General features: G+C 36.8%; 1 long non-coding RNA gene across 1 annotated transcript; it reads right to left on the bottom strand.

Moving 5' to 3' along the window:
* Positions 1–14,489: 14,489 nt before the first annotated feature.
* On the bottom strand, positions 14,490–14,714 carry LOC110680495. Its single transcript, XR_002502900.1, has 2 exons — positions 14,643–14,714; positions 14,490–14,582 (listed from the first exon to the last, which is right to left on the bottom strand). It is a non-coding gene; the product is annotated as an uncharacterized LOC110680495 (long non-coding RNA).
* Between the last annotated feature and the right edge of the window lie 2,264 nt (positions 14,715–16,978).

Genomic DNA, 16,978 nt, shown 5'->3' with positions numbered 1-16,978 from the left:
TTTTTTATTCCTGGTGCATTCCTTGGAAAAACCTCCAAGAAATACTGGAAGGAATTGATGGATAAATTATTTTAGAAATTCTCGGAGAAATCTTTGGTAAACTCTTGAAGTAATTCCTTCGAAAATCCCAGGTCGAGCGTGCCTCGTAGGTTCCCTTAAGGGATACAAGGAAGAGTCTTTGAAAGAAGCACTGGTAGAATTTGTAAACTAATTTATTAAAGATTCCACAGAAGAATCCCTTGAAAATAATTCGGGGGAACCTCTCAAAAAATTGTATGCAGTAGGATCTCTAAAGGAATTCCTGGTGGAATCTATTGTAGGAAGTTTTTTTTTAGTTCTTTTGCAGTATTTTTTGTTAAAGCCTTCCTGGTGGAATCCCTGGAGGAATTCCTTGATGAATCCTTTGAGAAATTTTGGGTGGAATAACTGTAAGTAAATTTCTGTTGTATTTCTGTAGGATTTTTTGAAGGAATTTCTAGAAAAAAAAATCTTGTAGGAATCTCTGAAGAATGTTTATATTAATCACTGCAGGATTTTTGGAGGTATTCCTTGGGAAAGATTTGTGATACATAGGAGAAATTCCTGGTCTAGTTTTTGATTGAATTTTTGTAATAATTTCTTAGCAAGAGCGGATTCATTGATCAATCTCTCTAAGAATTTCTTTTGCAATCTTTTAAAGAATTCTTGGAGACAGCCTTGGAGTAAACTCTTAAAATTTACTGAAGAAATCACTTGAGGATTTTTTTAACTTTGAAGGCAATCAGTGAGGAATTCCTCAATAATTAGCAGAGGAACTTTCGAAGGAATTTCTGGGTGATTTCACCCAAAAACCACCAAATGTTTTTTTTTTTTTATATTTTGAATTGGAATGCTCGTTTTCTGAATGGGTGGACGAGCTATTTTAATTTTCTAACAACCAATTACATACACATACAGTTACTACTGAAACTCATTTCAAACCCGGATCAAAAGAGATCCAAAATTTAATGTTTATCGTATGGGTTGACTGAATTGAGCATGTGGTGGAGTTGCTATCATCATTTCATAGGCGTATATAACATCAAACATTTTCCGTCAGTTGTCATCATAATTTTTGGAATTTTTGGACGTTTCTGTTGGCACACAGCTATGTACCTTCATAGCTGTTTATTTGTCTTTTCAATGCACTGGGCAGCAAGTTTATTGTTTATTTTGCTTCCAACTGACTTGCGGAAATTGACTTCGCAATAAGTCAATTTTTTTGTCATTGGTGACTTTAGTGCAAAACATTGCTCATGGAATTATTTGCAAAAGCAATTCCCGGGCAGGTGAAAATGCTAGTAATTAGGCAAATTTTGGATATGGAATCTAAAAGTTATATTAACTTGATAGATATAGAGATAAAAGATCTGAAAATGATATCTAAAATTTACTCCTGAAATAGCATTAGCATATCATATTTAGCTTTTGTAAGATCTAACCAATATCAGCGAGCTATTCATTTGATCTGCAAACATCAAATTTTGCTAATGGATCAAAAGTTCCAGGAATAAAATTTTGATATATCATCAGATCTTTTATCTCTTATGTCAATCAAAACAATATCTCGATTTGATGGTCAGAATTTCGCTTTTGCTCGGGTTTAAATGGCATAAATTTTATTTATGAGGATATTTCTCAATTCAATACCCTTATTTGTTCTGCTTCTTCTAAGTAGAAGGGTTCTTTGGAAGAGGAAGCAAATAGCTATCAGGGTATTGAATTGAGAAATATCCTTAAGAGCACTCAATCAAATATAATTGTGCTATTTTATCGAAAGTGTTATCATAATACCGTAATATAAGAAATTCAATAATGTTTGGAAAGATTCTAAGAAGCAAATTCAAAACATTTTATGACAAATTTTGGTTAGGATATTTTTGATCCAACTCTAATACATCTATTGTGAAAGTTTAAGTTACGGTTCAAAAACTCAGTGCTCAAGGTTTAACTTTTTTTTTTTTAATTCGGTTTACGTCAATGTGGTCATCAGAATAGTTTTGTTAAATTATTTTTCAAATACAAGACATAAATGCAAAACTATGAAGTATTGAAATGCCTAATGACTCGAGAGAGTTAGTACGATAATTTTTGGAAATCATTTGAAAAGCCATAATGAGGCAAATGTGCTGCAAAACTTCCAGAACGTCAATTTTAGATTGGAGAACAAAATTAACTGCAAAACTATAAGTATGTTAGAATCATAATATCATGTATCATGGAATGTTAGTATCATAGAAATTCATCTGTAATCCACACAACTTCAAACTTGTTGGCGTCCTGGCTTAAGCATAGTTGTTGCTTTGGATAAATTCTAGTACTTTCTTATTGGGTAGATTTTTTTGGGTCTATCTCCTTAACTTTGAACTTTAAGAATTGGCTCAATTGATGAGTTAAATAAAAAGTATATTAGGCAAAAATTTTCAAAAAGTTCGCCAAAGATTCGCAAAACTCAATTACGAACAACTTCTTTGATGACGTCACATGTTTGAAAACAACGAGAATAGAGAAAAAAAGTTTGCTCCTACAAAATAATCAATTCGGACCATTGTGATTGTGGGCTTGGTGACGTCCGACTCAGCGACGACCCTTCCGCTAGTTGTTTGTCCCAGAAAAACAGACCCATCACCTCCAGTCTCACAGTAGATATTCAATGCCGAATGATTTATAGTGCCCCAGGCCGAAAGATATCATCGCTCTCGGTTTGCTAAACGTCCACACCGAAAAGCTCCCACTCGAACGGGACAGTACACTATTTGTAATGGAAGTGGTGCTAGGTAAGTACCAAAACAAATAGCTCCGAAGATAGCCCTCGACTGGCGGTGGGGTCTTTCTGGTACAGCAGCTGCCATGGATCGTTTCCACGAAAACAATCCCGCATACCTATTATACACAGTCTGCTTTCACTCGGAATCAAGCCGAAACAAATTTCTCCGGTCTTGGGGCAATAATTTTCATCGTGTATAAATAAACTTGCCACACTGGCATGATAAGAGCCGTTGTCTTCGTCTTTCGGAAACCGCAACGGTCTATTAAGGGGTTCATTTGGGGAATGTGATTGCGCTTAGACCGGTGGTGGGAATGTTGGCTAACAGTTTGTGGAAGTTGCAAAAACAAATACGGTATTTAGCAGCATTTGTTTTCGATTCTGTCATTGCATTTCAAAGTGATCTCAATCATATATCCGTTAGATTATCATTGAGATGATTGTAGATCTTCGTTTTCGGGTGAAACTACTGAAATCATTCTGACGTAGTTCTTAACATGATTTCAAGTATTTAGATACTTTTAAGTATTTTAGGGATTTTTAAAGACAATCTTTAAAAGGATTTTATAGTAGGTGAAAATATTATCGTATTAAATTTCAGGTGAATTTTTGTCAGAACTCTGTGAAAATTTCAAAAAAAGATTTTTTAAACAGTAAGAAAAATTCTATCATATTTGAAAATAAAATAGCCCATCCCTTTGCAATAAAAAAAACGAATGAGAATTTTGATTCAATCCCACTTAGGATTCTTGTAGGTATCCCTGTGGAAATTTTGAATTAAATGCTAAACACGTTCTTCAAGATACTTCACTAGCTCAAAAGAAATCCTAAACAAAAAGGAAATTTTAAAGTGAATAAGGTGAAATTTTTTGCTAAAAACTTTTTTGGTAATCAGTTTTCCTGTCACTAGGAAAGATTTCCTATTTCATTTAATTGGCTCAAAGGTGTTATGAACTCATACCTGATCCTAATAATATATAATTCGGGGCAGTGTTCAAATTTTAAGAATCAATTCGAAAATCAGTTTTATCCGTATGCTTTTAATGTTATTGCGAAAAATCTAATGACTCGACTGATATTATGAAAGGAATTTACAGAGACTAGCCATCAAGTCGTCGATGAAGCGTCTTAAAATGTTTTTGTCAAAAAAATACGCTACGAATTCTACATGCATTCTAAAACACATTTTACTCTAATTTATCCGTGAGGTTGAACTTGTTTCCTGTGCCATATGAGAACATGATTGTGGCTTGCGTTGTCTGGGGGCTGGCGGGTGTACGAAATTCGATCCCTTTTTTTATTGGATTTTTTTTTCAACGAGGTTCATTGAAATCACTCGATGGACTTCGCAATGAATAGGCATCCGAAAGAGTCCGTGAAAATCGTTTCGTTCACACTTACCCCTGGGATACTCAATTATGCTTCGATGAGTTTGATTGCCACTCGGACGTGGGAGAGTACTTCTTCATTCAATAAGCCAATGGCTTCTGATGTTTGTTGGATTTCTTTTGGACGATCTGACAGGGAATTTAATTCAATGGTGTGATACGTTTTTTTTGCAGAGTTTTTCTGGTCAAAAAAAAAAAATATATATATATATATATATAAGTTAGATCGAACCCTTACCGATCCTCAACAATCATCCATACACCAATCGGCTTTATTGGTGTATCATCATTTTCATCATTCCCGCAACAACAACAACAACGACGACGTCCACCACACCGACGACGATAGCCCAGCTAGTAGAAACGGAAACAGTAGTCTAGCATCAGCATTTCATCACCTGACAACATAGGTAGCATTTACGTGGACAACCACCGAACGAGACCACTAAACGAAGCCACAGCCCTTTGGACCCGCGGCATCAGCAGTTCTTCCACAGCAACAGCATAAGCATTGCAGTAGGTAGTGAGGTTTGATCGTAATTAATAATTGAATAAAGGTTCAGTTCGTTTTAGGCAGTAGATCGAATAAGTTCTTTTTTTTAAACTTAGTCTGGGTGACACCCTTCTTCACTTATATATATATATATATATTATATATATATATATATATATATATATATATATATATATATATATATATATATATATATATATATATATATATATATATATATATATATATATATATATATATATATATATATATGCCAAAAATGTTCCCTAAATATTTTCATTGGAATCCTAACACGTATAGAAAAATATGTAGAATTAGTGAATAAAGACAGCACCTAGGGTTTCGTCGTATCAAACTTTAAATGTTTCACTACGGCGAATATTCCAACTTACCTGCAACATAGATTCATTATCCAAGTGTATTTTTGTGAAAGCTGTCATGGTTTGTACACTTGTACACCAGAAAAAGCAATAAAACTACTCTGCCCATAACTGCAAAACAGTCACATTCGACATTTTTGAAAAAAGGAGTTAATACCATGGAGAGTCAACAAATGATAAATACTTTTGATCAACTTACTGAAATCTGTGAGATTGTTCTAGAAAACTCGAAAAAAATACCAAGTTGTTTTGACACATTGGTAATTATAACCGCATAACAGTCACATTGAGATTATTAATGAGTCTCGTATTGTGATAGCTATGAAATTTCTATCAGAAATATTTTCTGACAATTCACCTAGTATGCGATATGAGTTGTAAAAAAATATCAGCCTCAAATAAGCATTTTTGAGTTCCTGGTAATTTTTAGAAATTTTAGTTTCCTTCCATACTGCTATAAAATGCACGCTTGGTATTCCATTTACTCAATGCCTACTTTTGTCGAATGTTACAAATATGCAGTTATGGGCAGTACTGTATTTCGATAAATAACTTCAGTTCAATTATCCACTTTGCACTTTTTCACTAAAATCCCACGAACGAACATGATTTGAGAGAAATTCTTAACGATCGACAACAGTCACACCACTTCATGATACAAGTTTCTTCCCGCCCCCCTGTGTGACATACTTCACTAGGTATTTATTTTCACTATGGAAAACCTTCGTACTTTTTCACTGAAGGGTTTCATTCCAATCACACGCCGTAAAAGTTCTATAATTCACGAAATTTTATGAAATTTCCTCACCGACCACGGAAAATTGAGAATGTAAACAAAGTTCAATCCTTCGTATCGGTTATAAAAAAGTTTGTGCGCATCAATGTGTGCGCGATGGTCGACGTAAAAATACGGTTGCTTTGATTGTGTTGTTTTCACTGCACTGTGAGCAAATGCCATAATTGTATGGTCAAAAGGAATTGTATTCATATGTTTGGGTTGAATTTTGATGACGATCAATGAATTTTAAAGGAAATTAGTATACTCCATCATGCTGAAGGAATGGAGGGAGATGCCCGTATATATATTCTAGTAAAACATTTTATTATAGCGTTGATATGTTGTGTTTTGATCACTCAATATATCAGCCGTAAGTTGTGAGACGAATCTGGAAACTGATTGCGACAGAATTGAAAACGATACGACGGATTGATAATATGGCAAGATGCATTTTCTATGCATTATTTCCAAAACGACGATCAACATTTATCAGAATCTTATTGTACAATGCTAAAGCCGTTTTGAGAAAGAATTGTTTGGCATCGGTTTGTATCAGCATCATCAGCATCACTGCAATACTGGGAAAATTGCAGTTCTCACTGATCAATGCTTAATACGATAGCACATCAGCCTATTACGCGTCAAATGATTATCAGGTGTTGATATGCGGTGATTACAATCAACCTCGTCTCCAGTGGTCACTCAACTCGAACGGTGACGTACAACTAGCTGGCAATACTTCTGTAACTCCTGCTAGTGCTGCTTTGATCGACGGAATGGACTTTTTGAACATGTTATAAGCAAAATACTATGCGATGTTCAATTTATGTAACAATTTGAGGGGAAACTGACTATCAAAATATAAAATTTCAACTAATAGTTAAACAAACTGGTGAAACGGTTCACAGCCTTAATCAGCTGAAAGTTGCGAATTATTCGCCATTTTTTTTTGCTTCCGTGTTCGACAACGCATCTGCTTTGGATACTGATGCTGACTCTGCCAAATTGGATCTGCCGCCGGATTTTATTAATCTGACAACATTTACCGTAACTCCTGCTATGGTCATCGCTGCTGCAAAGAAGCTAAAAAGTTTGCTGTCTCCAGGACCGATGGCATCCCATCTATATTGTTCTGTCGTTGTGCTACTGTCCTTGCTGAGCCGTTTTCTACTTTCTTCACACGGTCCCTTGATAACAGCGTATTCCTCGAGACTTGGGAGAAATCTTATATTTTCCCTGTGTTTAGAAAATGCGATAGGAGAAATGTTAGGAACTACAGAGGAATCACAAACTTGTCAGCTGCCTCGAAGTTATTCGAAATCATTGTCAGCGAAGTAATTCTTAGCCAGTCGAAGCAGTACATTTCCGTCGATCAACATTAGTTTATGCCTGGTTTTTTCAGTCACTTACGAACTTGCAAAGGATTGTCCGACATTTTCCCGAAAACCATTTCTCCGAATGCAATTTCCTCGAATGACGTTTCCCGACTATTTCACTGAAAACTATTTTCCCAAATGTACCATTTCCACGAAAAAAATCGTAATGTAATTGACATACTAAAAGATATTCATAATCCTGCTGCCAAAAAGTATTTAACGTGCTTGCTGACAACTGATTAATTTGTTATAAAATCCATGTGTTTAGAGTAACAGATGTTCAAAATAATTTATCACGTGCACTTGACTCAAAACAACTTTGATTTTTTTTTTTGTTGATAGCCTGATGAAAAAACGAGCACATGATAGGCAGTTTCATTGGAAGCGGTATCTTTGGAGAATAGATATTTGGGCTTATGGACATTTGGCTGAACATTCGGCTTAGTTTGGCCTTCTTAGAATAAAAGGCTGTTCTTTGTATGTATACTGTTCCAATATTTAGTGGCACTTAGCTGAAAAAATTTCAATTTGAAATTCCCTTCTCTTAATAATAGGCTGTTCTTTCACATGGTTTCGCATTATTACGCAAAGATGCCTTTTTCGGCTAAACGTCATCATGTTATATGTCGACTAGGTTAAACGTAATTTCATTATACTTAGTGACAGTAGCTACACTGATATCATTGATCCATAGAATCTATTATGTCTTGTTCTACATAACTCAACCTCGATTCTTCTTTCTAGACACTTTCAAAAGACAACATGCTTCTACATTAACTTTCTGGCATTTTCCAGATAAAATTCTTTTTATTTCTAGGATAGAAACAATTTTTTTGAAATGTTCCTAAAATTTGTCATCTAGTCGGAAACGTCAAATACAGAGAGCATGAGGTAATGAATACTGAGAATGATAATAATCACTAATAAAAAAAGCCTATCAAAAAAACTGAATAAAGAGCAGATCCAAAGCATTGGAAATGTTGGATTAAAACAGTAGAATCTGTAGTGTTCGTTCTTACAATGACATTTCAAGTAAGAACATATTATTACTTGAAAAAATCTTATTATAGTTTCAGTAGCTCTGTTAATTTTTTATGTATACATTTATCTATAAAGAACAGTTTTTTAATAAACGAAGGCAAATTTCCGATGAAATCAGTAGCAGTTGCAAGTAGAACAATATTAACAAGCAAAGTTTCAAAGAACTGTCTACGGTGATAAGAAGGCTGGACCAACTTTGAAATTATCATCTATTTTGATGCCTATGATTATTAGACCAGTAATATAATGAAGAACAATCTACATTGCTGTATTGAATATTGTCGATGTCGATTTTCGTACTCAACTTTGACAAGCAATCGAGCTGAAATTTTCTTCACAGAAACTACAAAAATTTGATTTTTTTCTGAGTCCCTGCCGGAAAATGAGACACTGTGTGTTTTTTTCATTTCAAAATTTTTCTTCTAACAAATATTTTCGGTTTTAGGTGTACGTTTGATAAGAAGGTGGACATTGTTCAAATGGTAAGTGATGAAGAATTTAAAAATTTAATGTCAAGCAGAAAACACCAATTTTTAATACTGCTATTGTTCGAACAATTTCACCTAGTATCTCACTTGCAGGGCTTAGAAAATTATGAAATTTTGTGTTAGCAAAGAGAAAATTTCAACTTGGTTGCTTGAAAGGATACAAAACTAGAGCACGACAAAGTTGAGCGTGTTGTATGAAAATCTGACATGCGCTTCTTTTATATAGAAGAATAAAACAACACTGTAAGAAGGATATTTAGACAATTGAAAATAAGCCTTTTTACGTTATCATTGTAGGTAAAAAATACCACCTGCTTATGTTTTACGAAACACTAACGCCGGTAGTAATGATCGAATGGTAGCCTGGACACGCTGCACAGTAGTGGTGCATGGCCGACAAAAACCTCAAAAATTCATGTTCTCAAAATCGTTGTTTAATATTTCTATACACTTCTATGTAATTGGGTAACGATTCCGCAAAATTCAAGATTAATCCGTTTTGTTTTCGATTTTTTGCAGCATCGTAAGTGCAGGAAAGTTAGCTAAATTGGACTGCTGAAAATTCATCAACTAAGGTTCACCTAGCAAACTTCAAAGAGCTGTATCTCAACGATTCCATAACCGATTTAAGCTCCATAGGCTTCATTTGAAAACCTTATGCCTTTGATATGGCAATAATGAAAATAAAATTGGCACATAAGTTATTATTTGTAGCAAAAATATTTTTTGATATCCTTCTCTAAAATTTAGATAAATCTTCAAACCTTCGTCCGTTTTATGTGAAAGTGTTTTCGTTAAAATGAATCACTTACTATGAAGCAGCAAATCAATCCATACTCTCTAACCTGCACTAATTTGTCTTGCCCCTAGAGGTGAAATTTCCGTTTTATTTTTCATTATAATTTAATCCTATTTCATCATTCAAATCTGTATAATGTGTCATAACTCGTTTGAAAATTTACTGAAATTTACTGAAAAGGAACTTAAATATGTATCTCTAGCTAAGGTTTATAGCAACAATTTTCTGCATTACAACCATTTTTTTTTTTGGTAATGAACAGCCCTTTTTATTCGATAGGATGACAATACTTAATTTGCACATATTTCACTAAAAAATCGAATTTTCAATTTAGCAGTTATTTCCAACGGAATGATATCAGGTATCCAAGATAGTTATTAAAAAAACCATTATCAAGCGATTTGGGACGCATTTGAGGTTTTGTCCGACCTGTGCGCTGTGCTGAACTGTCAAATGCTTCAATTTATCAATTTATTGACTCATTTATTCTTTCTAGTTTCTCATGCAGTGAAGATGGGATATTTGGGGTCACGTCTTTGAATCCTGTTAACTGTTTTCAACCAGTCAAACATTATTTCCTAATTCTGTCGTTGCCCGTTCAGTCAGATGAATTATGTTCAGGACAAACGACATTAAGCATCAGATTTGTTCATATCGTGAATATTCTTTCGAAACCCTCTTCTACTACTTTTGCATTTTAGGACCGATTGTTTTGGCAAAATAAAGTGTTAATACTGGACTTATTTTTTAACATGTTTTTGAAAGCAGACCTACCGATAATAACTCATCGATTTTCGAATCCAAGTATCAGGTATCAGATCAGAAGGCCGGCTCCAGAGGCCACGTTCCCCGCCATTTGGGAGATTTGTGCCATCGCCATATTTGAGCCTATTTCATCATCTACCCGATGGGAGAGGAAAGGGAAGGGAAAGATGGGAGGGAAATAGGAGTGGGGTTTCCTTGAAGAGGGAAATCGCATAAGCGAATTGAGAGCATGTAGTCCATACCACAATGGGTTCGAAACAGCGCCCTAAAAAGGACACTGCAAAACCGATGAGTGTAAAGAGAGCCTATAGCTCATTACCCACAGCGGCGTTAAGAATAACAGAATGTCCTGAAGATTCAGGTTTCTGAAATCAGTTTCACTTAATAAGTGTTAATCAAGTAATTGGAATCGCAATCACGCGAAGATTGGATAGTTACATATCAGGTGAGAAGAAGTTCCATAATCGGAATCACAACTATCACACACAAATGTATCAACACACTGAATATTTGCCATGTGATAGTTGAGTCGGCAGTGACCAGTCAAGGTTGTTACCAAGAGACTGCAATTCTGCTTTGACAGATTTGTTAAATACTTAGCCACCTTTGGGATGGCCTCAGTAATGTACAATTTTTTTAGGGACATGACTCAAAATTATTCCAATATTGCTGGTGCTGAATTGCCGCCCAAGAATTTCTGAAGCTTCACCCAGCACTTCTAAATTGGAATAGCTGCCTGAGGGCCAATGAAGTCATGCGATGCTCCATTGCGAGCTAATTCATAAGCCAATTCATTCCCAGCAATGGAAGAATAGCAAGGACCCATATAAGTTATACAGAGTTCACTGAATTCAGTTCCTCAAATTGAGTTCGACGTGCGATAACAAACTTAGACCTTGAGTTGGCCTAAGCAAGAACTTTTAAAAGCAGCCTGACTATCTGACATATTCCTTTACAAATAGCCAGACGAGAACTCGTCCCGCGAAGGGAGTTGTGAGGAACAAAGTGACAAGCAATTGTGGAATTCACTCGAAGCTAGGACAATTGTGTCCCAATTCACCGGAAGTGGAAACATTCAAATCACTAGGATTTCCAATGGACGGAGAGAATTCATAGAAATTGGTCACAACCAATTCCCAGTTTGTGGAGTATATGTTCATATAGAGATGTAGGCGATGATCAGACAATGATTCATCATCTGATACATGCCAATTCGTCAACTCGTGACTGATTCTGTTCAAGCAGAGCATTATGTCTAACACTTCTTCTCTAGCAGACCCATGAAGGTTGGGCGATTCCCTAAAATAAGTAATCCAAGATTTGAACTACTTAAGCATTCCCATCAGACTGGAGCTTCTCAAATTGATATCTGAGCTGATCCAGATGAAGTGATGAGTATCAGCATCACTACCCACAAATCAGCAGAAGGCCTTTTCATGGGCAAGTGAACGACAACTCGTTTGAAATCATCCATTGAGGATGGTTCATCATGTGGTAAATACACCACACGACGAAAGACGTATTTCCTATAGAGGTCACCAACAGAAATATCAATTGTGACAGCATATACATCTCTGGTTGTTAACAAAAACTGGGTCCACAAGGTTACCTAGATAAAAGTACACAAAAGTATGGGTTTTGCGCCATTTGAACTGTACCATTTGCATGAGTCTACATAGATTGATCGTTGCTGATATTTTATGCTGAAGATTGGTCTAACTAAGCTATCCTAACCGTAGCCACTACCCAAAATAGGCAGGATTAAGCTTTTCGCAATCTCAGAACGAAAAAGACCAGCAGCGAAAAACCCAGATCGGTATCTCTTAAAAGTCGCCAAAGGCGAAAAAGCACAGACTACACTGTGTAATACGCATAATGCGAAACCATCGAGATGAAAATTTTAACTAAATTTACAACGTATCAATAATCCCACACTTATTTAGCCTCAGGCTTGAGACTGAAGAAGGGCAGCCGATTATCTCGGAGAAACACAAGGTCACCTACACCATTGCTCCGGGTAGCTTCAGGAAGGGCATAATACTGTGGAGGGCGCCCAGGTTACTCCACAGGCTCCGTTTGCGGTTAGGTTTTATTTAGACCCCCCTAACCATTTATTCTTAGGCACGGTAAGCTTAAAGCCGCATGAATTAGGGGTCACCTGTTAGGTGGATTTTTACCACCGGAACAGGCAGTCCGTAGTGTTAATTCTTAGCCAATTGAAACAACCGCTACCGACACTACACGGCTATCTAGGCTGATCGGGAAAAGGAAGCTAACATTGATGATTAACTCCTGACGTGCCCAAACAGCCCCCATTGACTCATTTATTCTTTCTAAGTTCTCATGCAGTGAAGATTTGGATTATTTGGGTCACGTCTTTGAATCCTGTTAACTGTTTTCAACCAGTCAAACATTCTTTCCTAATTCTGTCGTTGCCCTTTCAGTCAGATGAATTATGTTCAGACAAACGACATTAAGCATCAGATTTGTTCATATCGTGAATATTCTTTCGAAACCCTCCTTCTACTACTTTTGCATTTTTAGACCGATTGTTTGCAAAATAAAATGTTAATACTGGACTTATTTTTTAACATGTTTTTGAAAGCAGACCTACCGATAATAACTCATCGATTTCGAATCCAAGTATCTCATCTTCTGTTTTTCGATTCAAATAATTTATAAGAGAATCTTTCGTTTGAAGCTATTATCAAACTTGTTGAATATAATTTATTACACCGATGATTTAAAAAAGAAATGAAAAATGTCTTTGGAAAAATCTTTCGGTAAAATAATACATTCGGGGAAACAGTTCGTTCGGAGAATTGGTTTTCGGGAGAAAATCCTTCCGGAAGAAATCCTTCGGGGAAATGCCGGACAATCCTTGCTAAGCTTTACCAATATTTGTGTAACTGCTATGGAGGATAAAGCACAAGTCGATGTCATCTACACCGATCTGAAAGCGGATTTTGATAGAATTGACCACAAGATCCTTTTGCGCAAGCTTTCTCAAAAATCGATTCGAGCATTTCGTATACTTATACGTATACGAGGAAGCAACTTAGGCCCATTATTGATTAGGGTAAGTGTTCCCTTAGTTGTGGGTGTTCCTATAGTTGCGGTAGTGCCGTTTTCACTGATTTTATTACGTTATCCACAGAACTGGACACTGCCAATCGACGTATTGGCTTGTTGATACACGGAATAGTTGAAAAGAGCGTTCAAATTGCTTTTAAAACTGATGAAATATCACAAAAACTGCTAAAACTGTTCTTGCTTGTACCAATAGTTGTGGTAAAGTGTTCCTATAGTGGAGGATCCCATAAGAAAACCACGGATACCGCAACTATAGGAACACAAATTAAAAATATACCGCAACTAAAGGAACCCTGTACCAATAGTGGAGGTATTATTTTCACTGACATGCCGTGGATTACTGCGATGGAATCATTTTTGCTCATTAAGTCAATGGTCGTTACTTCCCGTTACCAATATTACCATTTACATTCATTGCGCTTCTTGAATTTAGGCGGTAAAATGAAGTTCAATCGTGCTTAGTACCTCCACTATTGGTACATCTACCCTACTCTTTTTTTCAATGATGTTGCCGCAAAATTAGGTATGAATTGCGTTATTATTTATGACGACGACCTAAAAAATTTATTTGGTTGATCCGATCGGTAGAAGACTGCCACCGTCTACAAGCTTTGATCGACCAGTTTTTTGTTTGTTGACTCTCCGTAGAAAAAACTACTTCAAACGAACTACCTTGGAGCAAGCGTTGTGATATTGAGTCTTTTTATGTGTGGCTATTCATTCCCACTGGAATTTGCCATGTCTTCCAACTTATGTTCAGGCTTCAATTTTTTTTTTTACCTACCATTAGAGGTTCATTACAAGTTTTTAAGAAAAGTAAGACTAGAAAAAATCTTCTACCTGAAAGGTTCGAATCCACCATCTTCGGATCGGCATGACGAAGCCTTGCCTCTCCAGGCCAACAAGGGACCCAAAGACCAATGTAACGGGCTTAATTACAGTTTAATTTTTATTGCCACAAATGATAGTTTGAAAAAGGCAAAATGTCGTAGACGAGGTTATAGCAAAGTCGTTAGCAGAGTAATTACCGGGGGAAAACTTTTCTTTCCAGTTCTGATTGCTGCAAGTGGAAAGCCGTGCACTTAGAGTTATGGTTCATTTATTCGACAGTTTTCTACATTCCTGGCGTCGATAAAACTTCTCGCCAGATCAATTGCATGGCCGGACACAGTGACCTGAAACGAGAAGTGATTGTTAATGCTGTTACTGATAGGAATGCAAGGATGTTTTAGTACCTCTTTTATGCAACCATCGAAGTCAGAAGAGCTTTCTGAACACTGATTCCATACCAGGCAGTCATCTACCCCGACCAAGATATAATTTGTGATCATTTTTCTGTTTGAAAAAGTTATCGGGAACGCTTTTGACTGATCCGTTTCGTCGTTGACTGTCAAATAAACGAGCTTATCTTGGTAAACCTGCCTTAACGGTGTACCATAATTTAGGGCTTATCGATACGGATGATCTGATTGTGAATACGGTGACATCGAGACCAAGGGTAAAACGCAGCTCCATTGCTCCTTTGTCCAGGATTAGTGCCGCGAAGTTTCCAGTTCCACGGATATCTGCTCGCAGCTCTGCACCAATCCGGTGGTAACGTTTCTCGGTAAAAATGTTAACTGCATGTTGAAGTTTCTCTTGAGATCGATCCTGAAATATGTGATAAACAAATTGTATGTAGAGCATATTTGGACGAATGAAATTTTCATATTTATATTTTCTATTGATTTATTTAAGAACTTAATGTTAGTGCTGTTAGTTGTGCCACTTTGCCCTTGATCGTCCGTTCCTTCGAATGTCAGTTCCCCGAACATCCTGTTTCCAAACGGATAGCCCAGTTCCCTCGAAAAGTTTTTAGCACACATAACAGTCATAACCTTTATACATTTCTGATTGGTGAATGAACTGGATGTTTAATATGCACTCTTTATCATTTGAATGACGGTTCTTTCGAAACTTCACCGTCCCTCAGCATTTTGGTAACATGTGTATAGTCAAGAAAGACCAATCACGGCTTCGAATTTTACTTACATATTGGTATTGCATGCTCTTGCTTCAACAATGGAATATGGTAAAGTTTTTATATTCTTTTAAGATATATACTTACGAGTATTCGCATATCCAAATGATCGGAAGGATATCGCCCGCCCATGAGGTTGTTCATCTCTTCGCAACGTCTTCCAGTTCTGGTTGGTGAACAAGCACATCGGAAGCCATTTTCAAAAATCTTTACACAATGATTCCACGCAGGACATTGCAAGGCATCGTTCTCCCCGATTGGAACAGTACCGTCCCGTGAAACCATCAGGACACAAACAGCGGAACGCATCTCTGTCCATCGTTTCCACGCAAACGCCTCCATTCTGGCAGGTGTTCACCGTACAGTGATTACACTTTGAAACCGTTCTGACGGACAGCTTCTTTCCGGAGATTTATCGGATAATCGTTCAAAACCATTTGGCTGATACACCCGGTAAACCCGCTCTCGTTACGTCCTGGAATGCCACCAGGTAGATACATTCACTCCTGGCTATTTGTTACAAAACAGTTCTCGTAGAATAGTGCTCAGCATTTTGCCATCCATGCGAAATAACACCGACCCAGATAACATTGACATTGACTGTATGCCATTGGTCTATACTTATCCTATGCATTTTAGAATCAATCTTTCGAATTACTTTGCTCTCTGTCAGTAAGCCCAAATCCATCGTTCCATTCACTAGCGCAACATCATTATCTGGTTGATCCAATTCATCACTTCGGTAGAACAGGAACACCCTCTTCACGATCCGCCTTAAACGTCACCTGCAAGCTAAAGTATTGCTGATTCAGAAAACTTCAACTTCATGTAGGCAGGACTACCAGCAACCGGATCGAACCGTGGCACTGCTCCCAAAACGGAAACGATCCTTCGGTCGGTCACTTAGCTGACGAAGACTCCGATCTACAATAATATCTTCCTGAATGGCTGGCCTCCACCGCCGAGTGTTAAGTTATCGTGTACACCCGACTCGGTAAAGCCAATTTCACTGGATAGATCGATTTCATGGAGATGCTTGGTCTCGCGAAACCAACGGGTGGATCTCCGCAGTTCACCATTAGTGCCTTCGGAGCCATGATTGCACACAAGTGAAATAGTGGAATTGTACTCAACGCGTACGATTTTGTCGTGCTCTGAAGGTGTGACGCGGATAGGTTGCGACTCCAGTGGTGGGTGTGAATGAATAGTCGTTGTGCTGGTTGGTTGCGTTGTTGTTGTAGTAGGTGTATCTTTTTCTGATCTTATTGCAATAGCTGTAATATACAAGACAGGACGTGAAAAGGAATATTTAAGATATGATATGAGACGAAATGAATCGAACATTAGAAAGTATTTCAAAAAGGGGTTTTTTAAGGTGAAATGATTTTGTAGCACAAAACCAGCGGTTTGGGTTTAACTATTTGAAATTCCATGAATTACTAAGGATATAAATAATTATTAAATATTCCATATAAACCGTGCACTTTTTCAGTGTTTGCATTGAGTAACACAAAGTTTCACATTTAGTGGATTGAAACCCCCATTTACGTA

Source organism: Aedes aegypti, unplaced genomic scaffold, assembly GCF_002204515.2.
Source record: "Aedes aegypti strain LVP_AGWG unplaced genomic scaffold, AaegL5.0 Primary Assembly AGWG_AaegL5_hic_scaff_1496_PBJ_arrow, whole genome shotgun sequence".
NCBI classification, from domain to species: Eukaryota; Metazoa; Arthropoda; class Insecta; order Diptera; family Culicidae; genus Aedes; species Aedes aegypti.
Note: the sequence above shows the minus strand (reverse complement) of the source record. Positions and strands in the feature narration are given on the sequence as shown.